Genomic DNA, 6,010 nt, shown 5'->3' on the forward strand with positions numbered 1-6,010 from the left:
AAAGGGGGATTCCCTTCTGTTCCAGAGGGTCAGAGCAGCCACAGAGAAGGCCCTCCCCTGGGGAGTTGCCAGTCGACACTGGCTGGCCGATGGAATTTGGAGGAGGCCTAATCTGTGGGATCTGATCGGTCGTAGGGAGATAATTGGCAGGAGGCGGTCTCTCAAGTACCCAGGTCCAATACCATAGCCACTTGGTCTTATTGGGATTGAGCACCAATTTGTTCATCCCCCATCCAGATCCTGACAGCTTCCAGGCATCGGCACATCACGTCTGCTGCTACACTGAGCTGGCACAGGGCAGATAGATACAATTGCGTATCATCTCCATATTGATGGTATTTTATCCCGTGCTGTCGTATGAGCTCACCCAGCAGTTTCATGTAGATGTTAAATAGGAGGGGGGACAGGACTGAACCCTGCAGCACCCCACACTTGAGGGGCCTAGGGGTTGACCTCTGTCCCCCGACCAACACTGACTGTGACCTACTGGAGAGGTAAGAGGAGAACCACCGTAAAACAGTGCCTCCCACTCCCACCTCCTCCAGACGTCGCAGAAGGATACCATGGTCGATGGTATCAAAAGCCACTGAGAGGTCAAGAAGCACCAGGATAGAGGAATGCCCTCTATCCCTGGCTCACCAGAGATCATCGATCAGTGCGACCAAAGCGGTTTTTGTGCTGTATCCAGGCCTGAAACCAGACTGAAAGGAATCCAGATAATCCACTTCATTCAAGATCCGTCAGAGTTGAAGGGCCACCACCTTCTCAACAACCTTCCCCAAAAAAGGAAGGTTGGAGACAGGACGGTAGTTTTTCAAGATGGCTGGATCCAGGGAAGGCTTCTTGAGGAGGGGCCTCACCACCGCTTCCTTTAGTGGTTGCAGGAAAGACCCCTCCTGCAAAGAAGCATTGGTAATCGCCTGGAGCCAGCCGCGTGTCACCTCCCTGCTGGTCGAAACCAGCCAGGAGGGACACGAGTCCAGTAAACATGTGGAGTCACTCATCGCTCCCATGGCCTTGTCCACTTCCTCAGGGGCGACAAATTCGAACACATCCCAGGAAATCCGACTTAGACTTATCCTCGGCATCTCGGTTGGTATTGCCCAAGCGGAGTCAAGGTCTGTCCGAAACTGAGTGATTTTATCCGATAGAAACTGAACAAATTCCTCAGCTCTCCCCTGCAGGGGTTCCCCCACCCCCTCACCTTTCAGGAGGGAGCAGCTCACCCTGAACAGGGCGGCTGGGCGGGATTCCGCAGACGCAATAAGAGCGGAAAAATGCCTGCATTTTGCCACCCGTCTCGCCACTAGATAAGTCCTAATGAAGGCTCTTAATAGTGTTGGATCAGATTCAGAGTTACTAGTCCTCCAACGTCGCTCTAGGCATCTCTTTTGGCGCTTCATCTCCCAGAGTTCCTCGGTGAACCAAGGTGCTCTCCTGGATCCACCGCCGCGGAGAGGCCTCAAAGGCGCAATCTGATCCAGTGCCTCAGTCGCCGCAACATTCCAGGCAGCGACTAAGGATTCGGTCAGATTGCGGGCAAGGGAGTCAGGTATCTCTCCAAGCTCCCTCTGAAATCCCGTCGGGTCCATCAGGTGCCTGGGGCGGAACCACTTAATCAGTTCCACCTCCCTGCAGTGGGGGAGTAGTGTCCTGAAATCAAGCCTCAGGAAGGAGTGATCTGACCATGACAAGGGCGAGGTGTCTATTCCCCTTAATTCCAGATCACGTCTCCACTGCCCCGAGAGAAATACGAGGTCGAGTGTGTGTCCCACTCTATGAGTTGGGCCCTGAACTACTTGGGTCAAGTCCATGGTTGTCATGGAGGCCATGAACTCCTGTGCTCCTTCAGAGTGTTCGCCAAGAGACGGTAGATTAAAGTCCCCCAGCACCATTAGCCTGGGGAACTCTACCACCAACCCGGCTACTGCCTCTAGCAGTACAGGCAGGGCTGCCGTGACGCAGCTGGGAGGTAGGTATGTCAAGAACAAGTCCACTTGAACGCCTAGGTCCAACTTCAAGAGAAGAGACTCACACCCCACAATCTCCGTGGCAGGACTTCCACGGGGAACTAATGACTCCCGGACAACCACTGCTACTCCCCCACCTCTTCCTTGGTGTTGCGGTTGGTGGATCACCTGGAACCCATCTGGGCACATTTCTGAGAGGGGGACTCCTCCCTCTTGGCCCAGCCAGGTTTCAGTTATACATGCCAGGTCTGCCCCCTCGTCTAATATTAAGTCCCGGACGAGGGGAGTCTTATTCACAACAGACCTGGCATTTAGCAACAGCAACCTGAGACCAGGGCCCTGATCTCCCCTGCCACCAGGTTCTTGAGGTGAGCCTGAAGGGCCGGAACAAGGAATCGCTGTAATGTAGCGAGTCCTTCTTCCCCGGTAATGGCTAGCCTTACAGCTCCCATCGTATCTGCCCCTCCCAGTCATAACCGAGATGCTCCGACCCTCTCCCCCCCGTAGACCCCCCCTCCCATGGCCCCCATTTTTCCTGGCAGGCCACACACACCATTCACTCTGGGGCGAGGGGCGGATCCGGGCCCCCATCCACTTCTGCTTCTGCACTCAGTGGAGGGGGCTCCAGGTCACACCCCCAGACCTATCATATTCACTCAACAAACATTCTGCACAGACACACCCCACAGTAGTCTTTAAAAATATAATACAGTAAAAAATAATTCAATTAATTAAACTAAAAGTGGGCGCATTCACTCTCACAATCGTGCAATCATACACTCAGCACACTATTGATGCTTAAATGTAGTTATGGAGAAAGTGATAAAGAATCATAAAGAGATAATGGTATTGTTTAAAGACCAAGATGTGAATGTAGAAGAACCCCAACAAATGGGGGGGAGATGAATACAAATTTTGAAAATAGTATTATATACAGTGAAATATAAAGGAATCTATTGTAATTACAACGTACATGTTAAGGTTAGAAGTTGGAAGACAAGGATTATGTATATTTAATTGTATTATTATTATTGTTAGTGTTGTGTAAAAAGTGTCCACAAAATATGTATAATTGTTAAAGGAAAATAACAAATAAAAGATATATATTTTAAAAATGTAAATGGATATGTTTGCACCTGGTCATGTTTTATAAGTGCTGAATAATAAAAAATTTAACCTGTCTAGGAAACTGCATTTTTGAGATAATTGTAAAGCTGTCTGCTTAGATTACTGCCCAAGTACAAACAACAAAATTAGAAACTAGACATCTACTATAACTAGACTACAGTTATATAATACTCCTTTCCTAGTCTCAGTGACTAGAAATAATATATTGTAGATAAATGAAATAAGTCATACCAATAGTTAAACACACACACACACACACACACACACACACACACAAACACACAAACACACACACGGGGTAAGAATCTATTATTTCAAATCATCATATCTTACAAATACCTATTTATGGCATCCTTCTAAGCTTGGGTTTTTAATAACCCATAGTTTTATGTGAACATGTGATCTCTACAGGGTAACTGTAGGGACATGGTGGCTCAGTGGCTAAGACACTGAGCTTGTTGATCGAAAGGTCCGCAGTTCAGTGGTTCAAATCCCTAGTGCTGTGTAATGGAGTGAGCTCCCATTACTTGTCCCAGATTCTGCCAATCTAGCAGTTCGAAAGTACGTAAAAAATGCAAGTTGAAAAATAGGGACCACTTTGGTGAGATGGTAAACAGTGCTCCATGTGCCTTCAGCGTTTAGTCATGCTGGCCACATGACCACAGAGACATCTTCGGACAGCATTGGCTCTTCAGTTTTGAAATGGAGATGAGCACTGCCCCCTAGAGTTGGGAATGACTAGCCCATATGTGTGAGGGGAACCTTTACCTTTACAAGGTACCTAGATAAAATAAATTAAAATTTTGTGTAGTATGTACAATGATAAGCAGTATACTGTTAACAGCAGCTGAACTAGGCCTGACCAAACATCAGTAATGTTTCTTTAATGTTGGTTTGTTCCATGGGTCCTATGGCCTGCAGGCTAGATATGGCCCACCAAAGCCATTAACTTGGCCCACACAGAACCATGAGACAAGCCAAGTTATTGGAAGTCACACAACAAAATTCTATGACATGCCAACAAATCAAATGCCAATCTAAAGAATGTTTGGCAGTGGGCCTCTATTGTCCCTGCCTGAAAGAATGAGATAGATTGGTGACAATTTAAGTAATTGGAGCCTAGTATTACCAAAATGACAGGGACGTGGTGGCTCAATGGCTAAGATGCTGAGCTTGTCAATCAGAAAGGTCAGCAGTTTGGCGGTTCAAATCCCTATCCCCACATATCGGAGTGAGCTCCCATTACTTGTCCCAGCTTCTGCCAACCTAGCAGTTTGAAAGCACATAAAACTGCAAGTAGAAAAATAGGGACTGCCCTCGGTGGGAAGGTAACAGCATTCCGTGTGCCTTCAGCATTTAGTCATGTAGGCCACATGACCACGGAGACATCTTTGGACAGTGCTGGCTCTTCGCCTTTGAAATGGAGATGAGCACCACCCCCTAGAGTCAGGAACAACTAGCACATATGTGCGAGGAGAACCTTTACCTATTACCAAAATGTTGTCCTTATCTGTATTCTGTACCCAGAAAAAGAGTGTGTATGAATATCTTTTTCCAGTCCTTTCAATATTTGAAGTATGTCATTGTTTTCCCTTTCAAATAAAGCAGGGGTGTCAAATTGGCAGCCCGCAGGCCAGATGCATCATGTGCAGGCCATGCCCACCCCAGCTTTGCAAATGGGAAAGACATTGCAAAATGTCATGTGAGGCAACATGACATGGTGAGTTTGACACCCATGAGATAAAGCATAACCAACTTCTTTACTTTCTCTTCAGCCTATTTTCCTGACTATCTCTATTGCCCTTCTCTGAGGCTGTTTCAGTTTTTCTAATTTGCAAACCAGTTGTGTGTCCTAAATAAAAGACAAGAAAATGATTCAAAAAATATATTCAAACAACATTCATTAATAATTCTACCATACTGAAATTTTATATCAGTGAATAGAGTGGTACCCCTTTCAGCCATTGATAGAGTTACCAAGATTTGTACAGGCAAAGGAAGGCAAAGACAATTTGAAAGGAGGACAAATGGGAGGAAAGCAGGACACACTAACTGTTTAACTTTCTTGACATCTGAAACAAAAAATCCTGCTGCCAAAGAAAATTTATTTTTTCCAGCATGAGGAAGACTGGAAATTGCTAGAGCCCATTCTAACAAGTCTTCAGCAAGTAACTGATTAAGAATTACATTTCAGGAAGCATGCATGAGGCTATCAATTAATTAATTAATTAAGGTGACAGAGTGGACCTTATTAACTTGTGGTTAGCATTTATTAGAGAAGCATTATGCCATGGAGAATAGCAGCTCAAGAAAGAAAATCTTGCTACATACTCAAAATCCAAGAAATAGTTTGGTTTTAAGGCTATGCCTGCCATATGAAGGACATGAGGGCAAAAAGGTAAAGTCTTTTCCAAACTTCTGGTAACCCTACCTCTTAGTTCTGTGTCCTTTAACACAGTGGTCCCCAACCCCCGGTCCGCGGACGGGTGCCGGGCCGTGGAGTACCTGGCACCGGGCCGCGCAGCGGCCGGGGGCCATGATCGCTGCAGCGGCCGGGGGCCATGATCCCTGCTGCCTCTTCACCCACACGCGCAGCCTGAGATCAACCCCGGGACTCGAACCCGAGAGCCGCCTCTCCGGTCCAAACCCCACTCCCACCCCGGCCGCCCGCCCAGCCGCCTTGGTAGCCCGTGGAGACGGAGTGCGTTCGGTTCGCCGCTACCTGGGGGCGCCGTCCCCATGACGTCACCGCGGAGTCCTCGCCTCCTTCCCTGGCGAGGCTTTCTCCCCGCCAGCCAATCAGAGGCCAGTCCCCGGGCAAGCGGGGACAAGTTGCTGGCCGGTCGAAGCAGAAGCGGGAGATTGGAGGGGGGGGAGAGAGCGAGAGAGCGAGCGCTGGGCGGGTGGCAGCG

General features: G+C 48.1%; 1 pseudogene; it reads right to left on the reverse strand.

Moving 5' to 3' along the window:
* Positions 1-635: 635 nt before the first annotated feature.
* LOC148044426 (uncharacterized) lies at positions 636-2,159 on the reverse strand (annotated as a pseudogene).
* Positions 2,160-6,010: the final 3,851 nt, after the last annotated feature.

Source organism: Thamnophis sirtalis, unplaced genomic scaffold (assembly GCF_051295495.1).
Source record: "Thamnophis sirtalis isolate CommonGarterSnake01/CBP01778 unplaced genomic scaffold, rThaSir2_p1.2 scaffold_8, whole genome shotgun sequence".
In the NCBI taxonomy this organism is placed as follows: domain Eukaryota; kingdom Metazoa; phylum Chordata; class Lepidosauria; order Squamata; family Natricidae; genus Thamnophis; species Thamnophis sirtalis.